This window comes from Cynocephalus volans, chromosome X (assembly GCF_027409185.1).
Source record: "Cynocephalus volans isolate mCynVol1 chromosome X, mCynVol1.pri, whole genome shotgun sequence".
In the NCBI taxonomy this organism is placed as follows: domain Eukaryota; kingdom Metazoa; phylum Chordata; class Mammalia; order Dermoptera; family Cynocephalidae; genus Cynocephalus; species Cynocephalus volans.
The window spans coordinates 122,313,122-122,334,258 of record NC_084478.1 but is presented as its reverse complement, the minus strand read 5'-3'; the positions used below and the strand labels follow the sequence as shown (position 1 = coordinate 122,334,258).

General features: G+C 39.3%; 1 protein-coding gene across 4 annotated transcripts in view; it reads right to left on the bottom strand.

Moving 5' to 3' along the window:
* The window catches only part of RTL4 (retrotransposon Gag like 4), a 290,846-nt gene that overhangs the window by 129,812 nt on the left and 139,897 nt on the right, over window positions 1–21,137 (bottom strand). The gene's annotated exons all lie outside the window — the stretch shown is intronic.

Below are 21,137 nucleotides of genomic sequence, written 5' to 3'. Positions count from 1 at the left end.
TAATATTGGTTTTATAAATAAAGATATAATTACTTTCTCTTATTTCGGGCCTCTGGACATAAGGATAAGTTCATATTCAAATGCTTGTCTTAGATTCTTTCTGGTGGTTGCAGTCTGAGCACCTGAGGTTTGGTCTTATGTCAGCATTTGAAAGGTTCTTAGCAAGTTTGTCATGCAAATTTAATTTACACATGGGCAGACTGAGGTCCAGAGGGAGGGTGATTAGCCCACAGAGTTAGTCGCCAAACACCACACTTGGATTATGTCAGTGTTGTGTGTACAGCCATATGAAATCTCCTTGCATATGTATATGCAGTACTAGGAAAGTTGTTATTAGTACAGCACGCTTGATGTTTTAACCTATATGCTGTCCTTGAAGCTAGGTGGCTATTGGCTTTAGCGCAGTGCAGATGAGGTTAAGCATATGGTTTTAATCCTATGTATGCCAGTGAGGTGGGTATTAGTTATTTTTATTTGCCCATCCTCTTTTCTGGTTAAAGAACCTACTTCTTCCTTTTGGCCTAATCACTCCCCCCAGGTCCAGAAATGGGCAAATGACCCAGTATTTCTACTTTACATAAGAGTAAAGTACTCTTCTGGCCACTGTGATTAGCTTGGGAGTGAGCAGATGATCCAAACCACCTGAACCAGAAAAAATCCTGAGACACTTGTAAGAATTATTATAGATGAGGAGCTTGTTTCTACTGGATTTGTTAACAAACTCCTTGTTTCTACTGGAGTTGTTAAGCTAGTAGACTGTAAGTATAGGTATGATGAAGGTCTTTACCACTTTATTGTGAATAGCTTCCAGAACAAAGGAAAGAAAGCAGAGCTGAGAGATAATAGAGATAGCTTCCAGAACAAAGGAAAGAAAGCAGAGCTGAGAGATAATAGAGATTTCTAAGGGTATCATTTGAATTCCCTGCTTATCAGCCGTAATCCTGAAACTTACAGATACATGACCTGATATATTCCCCTTTCCTAATTAAACTAGTGTGAACGGTGCTCTCTGACATCAAAGGATCCCTGACTATGAAAGACAATTCTTTCACATTCACTGATGGTACATATAATAGATAGAAGTTGCCACCTAGCCAAAGCCTCCTTGTTTGAAATTATTCACGTAATCTTTGTCCCTGATGAAAGGATGATGGTCATGTTTTGGACTGGGATGAACACATGACCCAGGGTTAACCCATAAACTAGGCTGAGATAATCATTTGGACACAGTGACTGAATGAATTAGCTATAAAGTAATCTAGAATTGGGCCAAAATTGGTGCCATGGCAAGACAAAGTCACTTACAAGCCAAAGTTATGGAAAAGCAGAGAAAACATGAGTAAATAGAGTAAGCTAAGAGAAAACAGTAGAACAGAGCACAAGAAAAAAAACCCATATAGCACGTATGCACACATACACAAACACAAACACACACACACACACACACAACAAACAAATGGAAGATATAGCTGCCTGACTATTTTCTACATACAACATGGTATTTCCTTCACTTCCTTTCAGAGCCCTTCCTCCCCACTTTGTCATTCCAGTACAACTCCTCTTTGTGATTTGAACTAGCCTGAGTGGGACTCTATTCTTTACAACTAATTGGCCCTTTTACCCATAGATCCCAGCACTAGGCCAAAGGATGGAAAAGGTTTATTACAAATCTATCTGAACTAGAGGAAATACAGCTAAAAGCAGACTGCAGGTTGGTCTGTAACATAAATTTTGAGCATAAAGGAGACTGCCTGCTATGCCTCAATTCCTTGACTCCCAATTTGAAGCCTGACATCTGTGGACCAGCTTACTTGTGCATGGAGCTAGGGAAGATCTCCCCCACAAGTGTTTATAACAATGTTTAAATTATCATCTCAATTACTCTCTGTGTACACATCAATGATCACTCTGCATATCAATAAATGAACTCTGTGTAGTCAGAAGGCTACAGTGGTAACATCAACATTTAGATCCAGTCCTCATTTGATGGGCACCTTCCCAACTAGTTGCAAATGGCTTAGGGGATTATGTCTGAGATTTAAGGGAGAACAGATGATTCTTATTGTCCTACATGAAGTAAATTTAAACAGTCTGAAAATGAGTGCCTTAAAATGTGGTATTATTCTGTTTCTGGTCTGTTCCCCAGCTGTACAGAATAAGCAGACCAAAATGATCCTGGGGAGAAAAAAAAGGATCCAAAGATGCATAAAGGACGAGACCACATGGCCAATGCAGGCAGGCGTCTTTTGTGGAATTCAGGTTCACCAACTAACTCAAGGTCATCTCCCATTCTGCCAGACAAGTACCCAGTTAATCCTTCGCATGATACTATTCCAGTGGAGAGAAAACTAAACATCATAGACTCCTGGCTGCATCTTGCCCACTATCTCTCTTTAATTCTTTTCTGAGATGGCCCATGGGGCCAGTGAGGAACTGATTGAAAATAACGAGAGTGTTCAGTGTATGTAAACTTGCCCAGCAGCTGCACTCTTGGAGAAGTAGCAAGGGCCCCAAAAAGGGTGACTTTGTTAGCACAAAAAAAGGTTCTAGTCTTTCTCTTTGACTCCAGAGCTTACTCAAACACTCTTTTATTCTCTCCCTCTCTCCTATCCTAACTCAAAATTAGAGGAAGAGAAAATATAGATGTCCTAAATCTTGATGGTATTATTCTCTGTCCTGTAATCATTTGGGTACAGAGTTGTCTTCCCTTCCTTATGACTCCTTCCTTCCTCCTTTCCTTTTGTTCTTTATTTTTTGTACCATTAAAACAAGCTTGTTGTCAGTAAAAATGCCTACTCTGCCAAGGTTACATAAGGAATTAATAATAATTCAAAGCGTTGTTAAAACAACTTAGAAGTAGAGAAGGGGGGGTGAATAGTTCTTCCCCCACTGTCAGAAAAATAAAATCCAACTTTATTTTCTCTTGTGCAGTCATGGTTGTTTCTTCCCAGCTGAAGAAAAGGAACAAACCAGTTTTCAGAGACTCAATAGCGGAAGCAGCAGCACCCAAGCGGTATTTATATAAGATAACGGATGTGAAGCATTGCACAGTTCCTGGCACATTGTAAGCACTCAGACAGTGTTAATTATTTGTGTTATTGTTATTTATCACTAGTCTTAGGGACTCACATTTGTAGTTCTGGGCAAGATACCTTTGAAAACTAGACATTCCAAAAGGTGAAACTCAAAGACAGTTTAGCACCAGAGTCTCAGTCCCTCTTAACTTTTTTAAGTGTTTTCACATCTATTATCTCTTTTGTTCTGACACAAGGTTGTATTTGAAACTGGAATTTATTTTTTAAAAAAGGTAGTTTTCTAGCCAGAGCAGTTACTAGAGTAAAATGCTATTGTATTCAAGTCATCCATTACCATTGCAGGAAGAAAATACTAAGAAAGGAGAAGTTTCCCTCTTTAAAACACTAAACAGCTTCATTTGCAATATTGGTGAGAGACAAAGATTTTCGTGTATATCAATGAATAAAGACAACTTTTTAAGTATTGAGCAAAAATTGAGTAATAAATAATTTTGAAAACCAATTTTATGAGACCTTATTTCTGTTTTAATAAACACTGACATGGAACTAATTATTCGATAGGCATATACGAGTTTTACAAATATTAAGCCATTTAATCTTCCTAAAAACCCAATGAGGTAGGTTAGGTACTATCATATTGCCATCACTATTTTACTGTTGATAAACTTAAGGCAACGAGGAGCTATGCAAATGGCCTACTGTCATTCAGCCAGTATGTAGTAGAGCCTGGATTCAAACCCAAGCAGCCTGGCTGCAGTCAATGTCCCATACCATAATGCTGTGCTGCCTCTCCCATGCAGCTGTGTCCTTTCAAGAGGCCAGAACTTTCTCACATAATTTCCCCCTCAATTCCATCTTCTCAGCATCTGTAGACTTCTTGTAGCAAAAGTGTATATACCTTAATCTATTGCCCTGTTTAGGAGGCAAAACTGCTAGCCCAAGGGAGGCATGCAATAATTCCACAGCTGCCCAAGGATGCTGCAAAGGTTGTACCCAGGGCATGGAAAGAACTTTAGCTTCAACTCTAAGGCACTATTCTTTGCTGAGTCCCTTTTACTGACAAATTTTTAAAAATTACTTGCTTTTCCTTTCCTGGACATCCACTCCAGGACACACCAAAACTTTTCCTTGATTAGACAACCATTTTCTTTGTTTGAAGAAAAAAGGCATAGGGGCGAAGCTCTTTCTTGACAAAGGCAGTAATCTCCATCTTTAACTGGTTAGGCCACTTGATAAGAAATCCCAAAGCAGAAAGAGGCATCCCCTTGGAATGAAAGAAAGGGTAAGATACTGTCAGGCACACAGAAGAGATGGAGTCACACTTCTTGTCTAGGAAGGAAAAACTACAAGTCGATATCAGAACCTATTATACATCCTTTATAGTTCATTGCATAAAAATGTTCAAACTGAATGTAATTCTTTTTCTTTAACAGTGTAGTATTTAAGAGCATGGACTCTGGAGCCAGACTTCATGTGCTCAGATCTCAGTGTTACTACCTACTAGCTTTGTTACCCTGAGCTAGTCACTCAACTACTCTATGCTTCAGTTTCCTCATCTCTAAAATGGGGATGATAATAGTACTTACTAATAAAATTGTTATGAGGATAAAAGTGTCTGTAGCAGTAAGTGTCTGGCAGCAGCAAGCAAGGGTTATATGTACTTTTTATCAGTAATAATTATAGTATGGAAAAATAACGGGGAATTCTTAACCCTCCTCCTTGTATCCCCCATACTCTCTACTATACTATTTATTCAGGACATTGACTTCATTTCACTTTTAATTGCCTTTAACCACTTTTTCCTTGGTTTCTGTCCATGATCAAACAGAAAAAAAGGCTACAGCACATATAAGGAGGATCTGGCACATGGACAGACAGGATTTTGCCATATGGGACCTACTTTAAGACACAGTCTCTAGAAATGCAGTACATTCAAATGCTGGGTCTATCTGAAAAGTGGAAAAGTACCACTTTCTGATGGCAACTGTCCAGTCATGGTAGGTTTATATTACTATCAAAGAGATGCAGTTATGTGGCTGATTTTTTCTTTGTGTTTTTTTGGTTGTCTGCTTATTTATTTGTTTGTTGAATTTTGTTTGTGTGTGTGTGGAACAAAGGAGGAAAGGAGATTAAAGGGATAGCAAGGACCGCCTAACTGATCCGAAACATTAAAAACACAAACTAAGGTTATTCCTTCAATTGATTTTGACAATCAAAGTGCAGTGAACATTTCACTCATCAAGAAGAGAGAAAGAGAAGCCTTAACTGATAAAGGAATCAATAAGGAATCAACCTAACAAAATCCTATCATCAGAACTAATTGTGAGGCCATGTCTATTCAGAAACGGAGCATTTTAATAAAAACATAAGCCCAGGATTAAAAAAAAAAAAAAACCTTAAATATCAGCTAGTGAGATATATACCAGAGTGTCCTTAGGTGTTGATTGTTTATGCATGCTCTGTAAACTTGTATTTAGAACGTAGGAAAGTTATTTCTTGATGAAAAATAAAGGTCTGGGGGAATTTCAAGATGGCGGCGGCTGCGGCGGCTGGCGCGGAGTAGCTGAGATGGAAAAGGTGGCCACTGGGCCTCAGGCAGCCGGGAAACTTGTGGACCTTCCTCTGGCCATCTCTTAAGGGAGGACTGCTGCTGCTGGCCGGTCGTGGGGGCTCAACGCCACTTTGCCCCCGGCAGGAGAGGCTGCCTCATTTACAGGCAACAGCTTTGAAGTGTGGAGCAGGAAAAGAACTGATTCTTAGCTGCAAAAGTGAGTCTTGAAACAGGGAACACGGCGCCAGGGCTGCTGTGGATGCAGCCAGGATCCCGGAGGCTGGGGCCGCACTGAAGGCGGCCAGCTGCCCTATTCAGGATTCGAGGTTTCAGGCCGGCATTAAAGAAGATTCCTGGGAGCGCCCGAGCGGCACCGCGACTGAACAGCCCGAGGCGGCAGCGCCGAGAACACGGAAGGCAACAAACCAGAGACAGAGCGAGCGCCCAACCTGGCACAGCACTGTGAGTGATCCCTGGCACAGCTCTGTTCGGGGGGTGAATGCCCACGCGGCTCCCGCCTGCACCACCAGGCCACTCACTGCCACGGTGCTGCCTCCATTTTCCCAGGTGCGGGCAGCTCTGCCCTGCTCGGCCATCACTGAGCCCATTTGCTTGGCCTGGCGCGGGGCTTCCCGGACCCTGCGGGCCGACCTCCTCTCCCACTCCCTCCGCGGTTCTCTGGCAGGGCTGGGGGTGTGGGGCGTCCCGACCAGTTTTGGGAGGGCTAGGAAGTACGGGCGGGCCGACTGTCACTCCACCACACCCTGGACTCCGGCCCCAGTAAACTTCCTGTTACTGGGAGGCAGATACCATCTCTGCGACCACCAGTTTGGAAAAAAGCCTAACGAATTTCTGGTTGGGAATAGTGTGGTAGGAGAGTTCCCAGGTCCGCTTGAACCTGCCGGAGAGCAGGCTGCAGGCGGGCACTAGACTCGGTTTATACCGGGGGGATACAAAGGTGAACAAGACCCGAGAAAGATCTACACAGTGCTACAAAGGCACCCAGAGAGACCGGTCGTCTGTGCCTAGCAGAAACCTGGTAGACTTCCTGGGCGAGGCGGTGCTGAGCAGGGTCTTGAAGGCCCAGCTGATAGACGAGGGGTGCAGAAGACACGCCCCAGCCCAGCACAGTGTGCACAGAGGGGGGAGACGTGCGGCCAGGGAGGCGGAGACTCGACAGAAACCACACACCCGGTGGGGTCGCCACTGCACGATCTAACAGCCTGGGCCAGAGCACACGGAACGGGGAGAAGTCCTGTACAGAAAGTGAAAGCTCAACAGAGATCACACACCCTGTGGTACGTGATCCACCAGCCCAGCAGAGTACAAGCTGACCAGAAAGGTGGATTCCCGGAGAAGCCCAAGACCCGAGGCAACCACACACACAAGACACTAGAGGCCAACTGAGCAGTCACGGCGGGAGCCATACCAAATTGGCAACCACAGCAACATCCTAGTTAGTCATTAGTCTTAAACCGGTGGACTGTGAAACCCCCTGCAACAATGAATAAACACCAAAAAAAAGACACCAGAAATACAAAAAATCAAGAAAGTACACCAACAAAAGTTAATAAATCTCATACTCTAGATCCTATAGAACAAGAAGCCCTTGAAATAACTGACAAGGAATTTCGAGTGATAATTCTAAGGAAACTGAATGAGATACAAGAAAACTCAGCTAGACATCATGATGAAATGAGGAAAAGTATACAGGATCTGAAAGAGGAAATATACAAGGAAATCAATGTCCTGAAAAAAAATGTAGCAGAACTTGCTGAACTGAAGAAGTTATTCAGCGAAATAAAAAACACAACGGAGAGTTTAACCAGCAGGCTTGTCGAAGTTGAAGAGAGAACCTCTGAACTTGAAGATGGGCTGTTTGTAATAACACAAGCAGACAAAAAGAAAGAAAAAAGAATCAAGGACATGGAAGAAAATCTGAGAGAGATATCAGACAACTTCAAGCGCTCAAATATCCGAGTCATGGGTATTCCAGAAGGGGAGGAAAATGGAGATTCCATTGAAAACATATTCAAAAAAATAGTGGCAGAAAACTTCCCAGGTATAGGAAAAATCACAGATCTTCAGATCCAGGAAGCTCAACGATCTCCAAACGTATTCAACCCAAAAAGGCCTTCTCCAAGACATGTCATAGTCAAATTGGCAAAACTCAGAGACAAAGAGAGAATCTTAAAAGCTGCAAGAGAGAAGCGTCAAATCACCTATAAGGGAGCCCCAATCAGGTTAACATCAGACTTTTCATCACAAACCCTAAAAGCTAGAAAGGAATGGGATGATATTTTCAAAATACTAAAAGACAAAGATTGCCAGCCAAGAATACTCTACCCTGCAAGGCTATCCTTCCGAAATGAGGGGCAAATAGTATATTTCTCAGACAAACAAAAACTGCGGGAGTTCACTACCACAAGACCACCCTTACAAGAAATCCTCAAGGGAGTACTGGGTTTGGTTCCTGAAAAATAACTACCACTGCCATAAAAACCTAAGAAAAATCTAAACCCGCTAGTATAATAAAAATGGCATTCATGAAGAGGAAACAAGCTAACAAAAACACTATCTACAACCTAAGGAACCAACAAACAAAGAAACCAAACAGTAAATCAGAAAGCAAGGAACAAAAGACACCTAAGACAACCAAACAACCAATAAAATGCTCGGAATAAATCAACACCTTTCAATAACAACTCTTAATGTTAAAGGCTTAAATTCCCCAATTAAAAGACACAGACTGGCTGACTGGATCAAAAAGCAGGACCCAACTATATGCTGCCTACAAGAGACCCACCTCACCCATAAAGATTCACACAGACTAAGAGTGAAAGGATGGAAAAAGATTTACCATGCAAACAGAAAAGAAAAACGAGCTGGAGTGGCTATTCTTATATCTGACAAAATAGACTTTAAACTAAAAACCATAAAAAGAGACAATGAGGGACACTACTTAATGATAAAAGGACTGATCCATCAAGAAGACATAACAATCATAAATATGTACGCACCCAATGTTGGAGCAGCCAGATTTATAAAACAAACTCTATTAGACCTAAAGAAGGAAATAGACACTAATACCATAATAGCAGGGGACCTGAACACTCCACTGTCAATATTAGACAGATCATCTAGGCAAAGAATCAGTAGAGAAACACAAGATCTAAACAAGACTCTAGACCAATTGGAATTGGCAGATATCTACAGAACATTCCACCCAACAACCTCAGAATATTCATTCTTCTCATCAGCACATGGATCATTCTCCAGGATAGATCACATATTAGGTCACAAATCAAGTCTCAATAAATTCAAAAAAATTGGAATTATCCCATGTATCTTCTCAGACCACAATGGATTAAAACTAGAAATTAATAACAAATGAAACTCTGGAAACTATACAAACACATGGAAATTAAACAGCATTCTACTTAATGACATATGGGTCCAAGAAGAAATCAAGCAGGAAATCAAAAAGTTTATTGAAACTAATGAAAACAATGATACATCATACCAAAACCTGTGGGATACTGCAAAAGCAGTATTGAGGGGAAAATTTATTGCATTAAATGCTCACTTCAGAAGAATGGAAAGATGGCAAGTGAACAACCTAACACTTCACCTTAAAGAACTAGAAAAACAAGAACAATCCAATCCTAAAGTTAGCAGACGGAAAGAAATCATTAAGATCAGAGCAGAACTGAATGAAATTGAAAACCAAAAAATAATTCAAAAGATCAACGAATCAAAAAGTTGGTTTTTTGAAAAGATAAATAAAATTGACAAACCATTAGCATGGCTAACAAAAAAAAGAAGAGAGAAGACTGAAATAACAAAAATTAGAAATGAAAAAGGCGATATTACAACTGATTCATCTGAAATACAAGGAATCATTCGAGACTACTATAAACAACTGTACGCCAACAAATTTGAAAATCTGGAGGAAATGGATAAATTTCTGGACACACACAAGCTCCCAAAACTGAACCGTGAAGACGTAGAAAATCTGAACAGACCAATAACAATAAAGGAGATTGAAGCTGTTATCAGAAGGCTCCCAACAAAGAAAAGCCCAGGACCAGATGGATTCACAGCAGAATTTTACCAAACATTCAAAGAGGAATTGACACCGATTCTTTACAAACTATTCCAAAAGATTGAAACGGACGCAAATCTCCCAAACTCATTCTATGAAGCAAACATCATCCTGATACCAAAACCAGGTAAAGATATAACCAAAAAAGAAAACTACAGGCCGATATCCTTGATGAATATAGATGCAAAAATCCTCACTAAAATACTAGCAAACAGAATACAGCAACACATACGAAAAATTATTCATCACGATCAAGTAGGATTCATCCCAGGGATGCAAGGTTGGTTCAACATACGCAAATCAATAAATGTGATACACCATATTAATAAACTCAAACACAAGGACCATATGATCATCTCTATAGATGCTGAAAAAGCATTTGATAAAGGTCAGCACTCATTCATGACAAAGACCCTCTATAAGTTAGGTATAGAGGGAAAGTATCTCAACATAATTAAAGCCATATATGACAAACCCACTGCCAATATCATCCTGAATGGGGAAAAGCTGAAAGCTTTTCCTTTAAGAACAGGCACTAGACAAGGATGCCCACTCTCACCACTCCTATTCAACATAGTGTTGGAAGTACTAGCCAGAGCAATCAGAGAAGAGAAGGAAATAAAGGGCATCCAGATTGGAAAAGATGAAGTCAAACTGTCCCTGTTTGCAGATGACATGATCCTATATATCGAACAGCCTAAAACCTCTACAAAAACACTGTTGGAATTGATAAATGATTTCAGCACAGTAGCAGGATACAAAATCAACACACAAAAATCAGTAGCATTTCTTTTCTCCAATAGTGAACATGCAGAAGGAGAAATCAAGAAAGCCTGCCCATTTACAATAGCCACCAAAAAAATAAAATACTTAGGAATTGAGTTAACCAAGGAGGTGAAAAATCTCTATAATGAGAACTACAAACCACTGCTGAGAGAAATTAGAGAGGATACAAGAAGATGGAAAGATATTCCATGCTCTTGGATTGGAAGAATCAACATAGTGAAAATGTCCATACTACCCAAAGTGATATACAAATTCAATGCAATCCCCATCAAAATTCCAAAGACATTTTTCTCAGAAATGGAAAAAACTATTCAGACATTTATATGGAACAATAAAAGACCACGAATAGCCAAAGCAATGCTCAGCAAAAAAAATAAAGCTGGAGGCATAACACTACCTGACTTTAAGCTATACTACAAAGCTATAATAACCAAAACAGTATGGTACTGGCATAAAAACAGACACACTGACCAATGGAATAGAATAGAGAATCCAGAAATCAACCCACACACTTACTGCCAGCTGATCTTTGACAAAGGCACCAAGCCTATTCACTGGGGAAGGGACTGCCTCTTCAGCAAGTGGTGCTGGGATAACTGGATATCGATATGCAGGAGAATGAAACTAGATCCATACCTCTCACCGTATACTAAAATCAACTCAAAATGGATTAAGGATTTAAATATACACCCTGAGACAATAAAACTTCTTAAAGAAAACATAGGGGAAACACTTCAGGTAATAGGACTGGGCACAGACTTCATGAATATGACCCCAAAAGCACGGGCAACCAAAGGAAAAATAAACAAATGGGATTATATCAAACTAAAAAGCTTCTGCACAGCAAAAGAAACAATTAAAAGAGTTAAAAGACAACCAACAGAGTGGGAGAAAATATTTGCAAAATATACATCTGACAAAGGATTAATATCCAGAATATATAAGGAACTCAAACAACTTTACAAGAAGAAAACAAGCAACCCAATTAAAAAATGGGCAAAAGAGCTAAGTAGGCATTTCTCTAAGGAAGATATCCAAATGGCCAACAGACATATGAAAAAATGCTCAACATCACTCAGCATCCGGGAAATGCAAATCAAAACCACATTGAGATACCATCTAACCCCAGTTAGGATGGCTAAAATCCAAAAGACTATGAACGATAAATGCTGGCGAGGCTGCGCAGAAAAAGGAACTCTCATACATTGTTGGTGGGACTGCAAAATGGTGCAGCCTCTATGGAAAATGGTATGGAGGTTCCTTAAACAATTGCAAATAGATCTACCATACGACCCAGCCATCCCACTGTTGGGAATATACCCAGAGGAATGGAAATCATCAAGTCGAAGGTATACCTGTTCCCCAATGTTCATCGCAGCACTCTTTACAATAGCCAAGAGTTGGAACCAGCCCAAATGCCCATCATCAGATGAGTGGATACGGAAAATGTGGTACATCTACACAATGGAATACTACTCAGCTATAAAAACGAATGAAATACTGCCATTTGCAACAACATGGATGGACCTTGAGAGAATTATATTAAGTGAAACAAGTCAGGCACAGAAAGAGAAATACCACATGTTCTCACTTATTGGAGGGAGCTAAAAATTAATATATAAATTCACACACACACATACACACATACACACACAAACCGGGGGGCGGGGAGGAAGAAGATATAACAACCACAATTATTTGAAGTTGATACAACAAACAAACAGAAAGGACATTGTTGGGGGGGAGGGGGGGGAGGGAGAAGGGAGGGAGGTTTTGGTGATGGGGAGCATTAATCAGCTACAATGTATATCGACAAAATAAAATTTAAAAAATAAAAAAAAAATAAAAAATAAAATAAAAAATAAAAATAAATAAAAATAAAAAAAATAAATAAATAAAGAAAAAAAATAAAAAAATAAAGGTCTGAAAACATTTCCTGATTCCTATCTGTATATCACATAAAATACATGGCTTAGAATTTAGTTTATGAGACCTTATGAACCAAGGGATATACTGCTATGATTACCCTAATTATAGGGAAGTAATTGGAGGGGGGGCAAGAATCTCTTAGAAGCCAAACCTGTGAACTCAAAAGTATAAAACCATGAAAAATATTACAGCGACAGAATGCACTTGAGGAAACAGTCTGAAGATTGGCTAAGGAGCCGTTCAAAAGTCCTGCAGCTAATTAGCAGCAAAGCTAGGAGTGGGACTCAGCCCTGCACTCCCATATTTTGATGCAGGTCAGATTCTGTGGTTTTTTATTTGATGGATAATAAGCCACTCAGTTATATAGCACAGAATCAATCTCTCTCTCTCTCTCTCTCTCTCTCTCTCTCTCTCTCTCTCTTTTCAGCTGGCCGGTATGGGTATCTGCAGAATTTTACTTTCAGTCCTGCCTAAACAGTTACACTGGTCCTAGAGACAATTTTCAGTTTTCCAGTCAAAGGGATAGAAAGTATCAGAGTTCCTGTTCCCCATCTCACCTCAGCTACAGATTTACCAAAGGTTTTACATATATATATATATATATATTTTTTTTTTTTTTTTTTTAACTGTATCTAGGTTCATCTGGATTATGTGGTCTGCTTTTCTCCAGGCCTGGACTTTGGAACAACTGAGAAGTAGGCTAAGTTTGACTTCTACGCTCTCTTTGTGTATCTTCTCTTATCCCTTCCTGGCCAAACCTTTCTTATTCTTTCAAAACTCAGTTCAAATTGTACCTTCTTGGTGAAGAGTTCCTTCACCATTCTGGAAGAAAGAAGTGATCTCTCCCCTCTCCCAACGCCTATAGCATATAATATATTTGATACCCTTTTGACAGCATATGCCTTGACGATGATAGTGATGTTGTAGTGGTAGCAAAAAATTGTTGAATATTTCTTTGTACTTGAAGCTTTTCATGAATTATCTCACTCCTCACCACCACCCTATGAGGTAGGTTCTTATTATCTCTATTTGAAGATGAAGAAAAAGGCTTAGAGTGTTTAAGTAACTCACTCCTAGTCCACAGACCATAAGCATCAAAATCACCCAAATATAGGTTGCTGGGTTTCACATCAAACCTTCTGAAAAATGATTTCTGAGAAAGAAATCTGAAAGCTAAATATTTTCCATCCCATGGGGATTCAGGTACCCACTGAAGTTGTGAGAACCACTATACTAAAAACTCAACTAGTAGCAATTTCCTTGAGTTTGTATAGGTTCTCATGCTCACAAAGCACTTCAACATTCATTACTCCTTGCTGGCTATTTCTACATATGACCCTTACATGGGTTTATGTCTTGTTTCTCCTGGATAGAGTTTAAGACATGGTTTCTCCCTGCATGGCCTCTTCATAGCATACTTCAGTGCTTTGCAATATTCACGGTGTTCAGTAAGCCTGTTCTTTGATTGTGATTGCCAAATGGTCTCTGCTGTTTCACAGAAGATGCCAATTTATATCTCATACTAAAGAGGGATATTTTCACTCCCTGAACCCCAGCCATTCTTTGTGGCTCCAATTTAAAGCATTTTTGTGTCATGTCCCTTCCATTAAAAAAAAGGGATGGAAATCAATTACATTTTATAATGATAAATAAATAAATAAATAAAAAAGAGGGTGTCACAATGGTATGACCTTTCTGTCTTCACAGGTAGAACAGCAATAGAGTTCATTGCTAAGATCTTCCTTCCCTTCTTGTATATCCTTCCCTCATCATTGGTTTCTTGTCACTGCTTCCCAGGGAGAAATGAGCTTATAGAAGAAGTTAAATATATTGGTAGCCTGATGCACGCTGGGCCACAGAAGGAATTATCTGTGAGATTATGGACAGGAGGAGTATGCCTTTGGCCACAGTGACCAAACATTAACATGATGACCACAGTTATAACTCTTTTGTTAGAAAATTTTGTTTAAAAGTAATATATTTTTTAGATTACAAAAACACAATGTGCTTTTTATAGATTACTTTAAAAATAGTGAAAAAAACAAAGGAAAAATTAATTGGTCACTCCATCATTCGAATAAAACCTCTGTCAACATTTTTATATATAGTTGTTCAGTCTTTTCTTTAGGCAAGTATGTGTGTGTGCGTGTATATGACATATATACATGTTTTTGTTTTTTTTTTTTCTGTCCTTTTTTTGTGACCGCGCTCAGCCAGTGAGCGAGCCGGCCATCCCCATATAGGATCCGAACCCATGGCGGGAGCGCTGCTGCACTCCCAGCGCCGCACTCAACCGAGTGAGCCATGGGGTCGGCCCTATACATGTTTTTTTTAAAAAAAATAGAACAATACTGTACATGAGCTTTTGGATCTTGACTTTTATCTTAATAGTATATCATGAAGACTTTTTCTATTTCATTAAATACCCTTATATAAAACTTGATGTTGGAAAACTTTATAAAGTGTTTAAATTAAAATCTTGTGTTGCTTTAAAAAATTAAATGACTGTCATAGCTGCCCCAAGGATTCTTGAAAAATAAGGCAAGCAAAGATGGACAAGAATCAGGGACCAAGTTGGACTGGTGGGCCGGTGGCTAATAATCTGACTAGAGGTCCACTGGGGACCTTGTTCATACATCAATGTAAGTCATAAGGATGACCCTGGGAATAGTACTGGGTGGGGGGTGGGTATCAAAAGAAACAGCATAGACAAAGTTCCAAATTCCAGTATGTGGGCTGAGAGCCATACTCCAAGAGGTCCAGATTAGCTGGAAGCGCAGCATAGGTAAAGTTACAGTCAGGGATCAATGCCCAGAAGGTTAAGTGTATGCAGGAGGGCAGCATAGAGGATGAGTGTACACACAGAGATCTGGGTTGGGGATTCAAGACAGGAATAACCAAGTAGTTGGGGAACAGATGGGGACTGAGCACAGGAACTGAGGATCTGGGTCAGAAAGCAGTTCAACACAGTAGTGTGACAGCCAGTCCCAGGAGAGAGGCTGTTTGGATATTAGTAGTCTTAGTGAGGGCAAATAAGAGATCAGTGAAAACTCCATACAGTCTGGGGACTGCACTCAAAGAATTGCAGTCCAGGGTGACCTTGGAGTTCTAACGGTGACCATCAGAGAAGCTCTACTTCTGGAATGAGGGCAAGAGGACTCAGGCCATCATCTCTGGAGTCATCAGCAATCACTAGCCAGCAATGGACATAAGAGAAGTGTAGGCAGCTGGCTGATGATGGCCCACATGCAGACCAACCCATGCAAGGCAAGCTTTTCAAAGACCATACAAAGATGAAAATTTCCATTTTCTGGGGCAAAAAATAACAGCATTTTTGTATGGTTCAACACATATAAATCCTTGGTTAAAAAAAAAAATGGTGGGTGTCAGGGTGAGGAAGGTTGGGTTGCTGGAATGGTGAAATATAGATTAATTGAGAAGTTTGGTTATGTGGGTTACAATAACATGTCGTTTTACTATACAAAAAAAGCTAACCTTCAATCCTGGCATATTAGATATTAAGTAAATGTTTGTTTAATAAATTAAATAAAAACTTTTTAGGCTAACATTGGGCTAGTCATTGTTAAACATACAAAAGAATGTTCCCTAAAAGAGCTTATTCTTTTGTTGAACAAAAATGAAACAATTAGAGAAAAAAAAAGAAACTCATTACTCTGTATTTAGGATTAGAGCACTGTAGTGGATTGAATTATGTCCCCCCAAAACTCAATGAAGCTTAAATTGTGTCTCTCAAGTTTTATGTATTAGAAACTTAACCCCCACTATTAAGACTGTGTGACTGGTAAGAGGGTGGGAAATCCTATTATGGTAATTGAAAGATGGGGTCTTGGAGAGGTGATTGGATTGTAGGACCATGCAGTAATGAATGGATTAAAAATGGTGGTCAGGGGCATGGTTCTGAGGGCTTTAAAAGAAGAGGACAGTCTGTCTTTCTCTCTCTCTGCTCTCTGCTTCCACCATCTTGCGATGTGAGACTCCTGGGTCACTGTCGCCACCACCAGATGGGCTTCGAAATGCCTAGCCTCAGAAACCGTAAGCAATAAATTTCATTTTCTTATAAATTACCCAGTTCCATGTATTTTGTTATAAGCAACAAAAATGGACTAATATAAGCACCATAGCCAGAGAGCATCTAGTTCAAAGAAGAGAAACTAGAAATCATTATTGACTAGAGGAGCTAAAGAAGGTTTCCAGGTGGAGGGGAAAATCAAGAATGGGGAAGGTTTGGATACAAAACATAAGCAAAGGAGCAAGGTGCTTCTCATCACCAAGTTTCCTATCACTTCTGACCATGCTTTCCAACCAGTGTTCCTCAATCTAAATTATAGTTACCACCAGGTCATCTGTTTTGAAGAATATTCTACAGTACACTAGCCCCTGAGGTGCTTCATTTTAAAAGATTGCCACAGTCAAAGTTGGGAAGTGCTGCAATTTCATCTTTAAGTTTCACAAAGCATATTAGCATATTAAACTCTCTGAAAAGTCCTGCAATAAATAAATTAGTTTTAAATGATTGAAATATTACTTACACAGACATTGTTTAACCCAGCATTTCTCAAAACAACTTGACTTTGAAAACTTTGTTTAAAGAAATTCTTATGAACATTCCATGGTGACAGTTGCTACACAACACACTATGGAAGACACCACTATAGAGGATTAAACAATTTAAATTGTCTATCAAGATCACCCAAAATTAGGGATAATAAGAAGGAAAGTAAGGTAAGAATCTCAGGAGTTAAGCACAAACCACTGTCACTAAAGAGGGGAAGGAAGTAGAAATAGGCATAAAGCATTTTAAAAGATGACTCATTTTGAGAGTCATGGTTGGAAAACACTGTGATAATCCATTAACCATTTCTAATGCCTTTAGCCCTGGCTAAAACGCATGACATTTGAGCTTGTTAGGTCTGATGAACAAATAACCATTTCAGCTGCAGGGTAAGAATAGACAGATAGGAAACTACCTTTTTTATTGGTATGTCATTGGCTTTAAAAAATAAGAGTCGTTCCCATAGTTTCTCTTCCTTCCAAAAAAGGTGCCTTGGCTGCAGCTGATAAGGACAATCATGTTTAGAGATGAAGATCTTTCTGGAGAAAGGCTTTCCTTGGATATGTTTAAGCAAAAGGTGGGCAATCACTTGGTCAGATTGTCATAGAGATAGGGATTGGTCTTTATGACTTATAACGAAATCTACGATTACGTTGATGGTTTTCAAATATTTCTGCACATTAAAATCTCCTGGGGAATTTTTTGAAAATACCAATGCCTAGGATTGACCCCAGACCAATAAAATCAGAATCCATGAAGGTCGGTTCCAGGAATCTTATTGTTTAACAGCCCAAAAGTGATTCTAATGTGCATCCAGAGTTGAGAATGGCTGAGTTAGACGTATTTTTGACCCTTGATTAAAAGTGCAGTTCCTAGTATGATAGATCTTATAGTTCTATTACTCTATGCTGCATTTATACTAAAGCAGAATAGTTAACATCAAACATGGGATTATTTGAGGGGCATTCAGTAAATTTACCTCTATCGTGCCCCTAGTTTCCCTACAAGTTAACCACAGTGCTACAAATTCTCCCTTTAGAGATGTGTTCTTCTATGTCAGGCCCCCATAGTTCCTTCTTAAAATGCAAATACCCTCTGGAGAAGGAGTACATTAAAGCTAGTATTAGTCACTGGCACCTTGTAGTATAATGGATCAACCTATCACCTAACAAAGCCAAGAGGGAGTAGGGAGGGAACAGGAAAAGAAATATTACTTACACAGAGATTGTGCCGAAAACCGCATCAAAAGTTTACTGTCTTTTTTCCCTGTACTTTTCCATTGCCCTCCCCTTTCAGTTTTCAGATTACTCATCAGACCCTCTACATTTACTATCTGTGAACTAACTGTGAGTCATTTTTATCTATTTTGTCCATATTGGTGATAGTATATCTGGTATCCTATAAGGAACTGGGATAAGGGAGCTATTTTTTGATGTTAATAATTTCTTCCAGTCATCTCCTTCCTTAAACAATGCTGTCAGAATAGCAAATAATGCATGTTGTGTCTATACAGGCCACCAAATTACCCACTTACCAAATCGATTGCATGGCCAGCCCATTGAGTGCATTTTAGCATACAACAAAGGCATTTTGATGCCCCAGTCCCACTCAAATAAGGACCAGCTATTTGAGGGATCTGATCAAACCCAACAGAGGTTCTGGTACCACGCTGGCACAATCTCTTTGGCCACTGAGTAAACAACTAGATGGAGATTTGATGTTCTAACTTCTTAGTGGATAGTTTTAGGTGTCCGGGGATACTGGATACTGGTTGGGTAGGGATAGTCAATAAACCTCTTTTGTTGCCAGAGTCTCCTCTGTCACCCCTCCTTCCTACCCCTAGATACATTTAACTGTCATTTGACAGTTGCACTTTTTATACATAGTCAAGTCTCAATGATATCATCTCTTTCTGTCCTCTAAATACTTCTATTTGCTCACACCAAGTATTTCATAAGTTATTTTTTTTTCTTTAGTGTATTTCATGTCACATAATGCTCAATTAGTCCTTCTTGAAAGAGGAAAAATGCTCTGTGGTTTGAAGACATCAAATGCTTCATGGGAGTTTTTCTTGGTCTTCATGTCCTAAAAACATTTTCTTTTCCCTAAGAAGATAGCATTATTACTCCCCCGAGTCTTTGATTCAAAGATGCCCTAGCTTCTCAGATATTTCATCCACCTTCTCTGGCTAATTTTTGGTACTTGATAATCCATCTGAATATATTGATTCATTCAATTTGTGGCTGTGTTTTCATAATCCTCACTAGATTTATAATCTACTTTAGCGAAAATTTCAGCTAAACTGGTTTGTGGCATTTAAGTGGCTGAGTTCACTGTTTGCTTTTATTCGTGTCAATCACTTTGGTATGTGCATAGGCACATCCTTTCTGAAGGCTAGGATTGTGATCATGGACAGAAAGCAAAGGGGAGAAGCAATCTGAATAACACAGGTAAAACCACTTTGTTTTTAGTTATTTGGCTCTTTCAGACTGCTAAAGACGGCCTTCTGCCCAAATTATCCAGATAACTATAACTGTTTAATATTTTTTGAGATTTGTTTCATATATTTGGCTTTTTTTTTTTTTTTTTTTGGTTTTGGTTTTGATTCTCTCTACTACAAACCTAGCCCAGCCTGAAGGTCTGAACTACTGCAATTGCTATTTAACCAGTCTCTCTAATTCTAGTTCAGGGGTCAGCAAACTATGGCCCAGAGGCCAAATCCATCCTGCTGTCTGTTTTTGTAAATGAAGTTTTACTAGCACACAGCCACACTCATTTGTTTACATATTGACTAATGCTGCTTTTAGACTACAATGGCAGAGGTGAATAGTTACAACAGATACCATATGTCCCACAAGGCCTAAAATATTTACAATTTGGCCTTACGCAAAAACATTTGCCACTCCCTGCTCTTGTCTCTCCCTCATTGATTCTGCACATCACTGCCATGTTCACTTTTCTTTTTCTTCTTCTTCTTCTTCTTCTTTTTTTTTTTTTTTTTTTTTTTTTTTTGGCAGCTGGCCAGTGTGGGGAAACTGAACCCTTGACCTTGGTGTTACAAGGCTGTGCTCTAACCAACTGAGCTAACTGGCCAATCCCCACATTTTCAGCTATCTAAATTGCCAATTTCATCATACCACTCTCCTACACAAAAACCTTAAGTGCCTAATTAATCTTCAGCTAGTATGCACTGTTAATGGCCTGACTCTTCTCATTGTCAGTGCCCATGACATGTTAGTTAAATATTTTGAAAATCATCCATACCTTGCATCCAAGACCCTTTCTAATCCTCTTTCTCACTTCTCCCCTATAAGAACCATCTTTTCTATATCCAGAACACATTCAGTTCATTCTTATTTTTGCCTTATCCTTTAAACCATTTCCCTAATATGGAGTGCTCTGAACCCTCCTCTCTGTCTTTATGAATATGGAGATCATCTGTCGCCGTTTACTTGGGACAATCTCAGTTTATACATGTTACTCTGAAGTCATTATTAATAGATCCTCATTTCATTCTCAAAAGTGTCTTAGTTTGGACAACAAATTATATGATTATCCTAGCTATGAACTACATTCTTCTATCAAAGATTACTTTAAACACTATTGTTTCCAAGAAGACTTTAATGTCTTCAACCCACAGAGCTCTTTCCCTCTTTCAAAGTATCTAGAATTTATATGCGTTACTTATGGTATGGAGTCTTAGACTATATATACTTTTTATTTTTCTAATATTGACTCTCAATTAGAATAAAAGTTCCCTTCAGATAAGGGCCATATCATATATTTTGTGCCTGTTCAGCTCCTGGACTATCTCTCATATATGTAAACTGATTTATGTACATGTGTTGATTTATTCGTTGATTTATACATAGTTATATGCAATCATGACATAGGAAATGCATCTTGGAAGAAGGAACTATATTATTTATAATCTAAAATGATAATAGCTTAAACAATTCTATTAACCCTTCCCTGATATTCCTCTATTGACAAATCTTTAATTTTGAAATGATTTTTGAAGCTTGCCCATTCAACTAGAATGGCTTGACCACTTTCAGTCTCAGGCAGACGTAGTAAAAAGAGCATTACAATAGGAGTCACAGGACTGGAATTTGTACTCTTGGCTCCATCACAATCACTTAAACTCTTCAGGCCTCA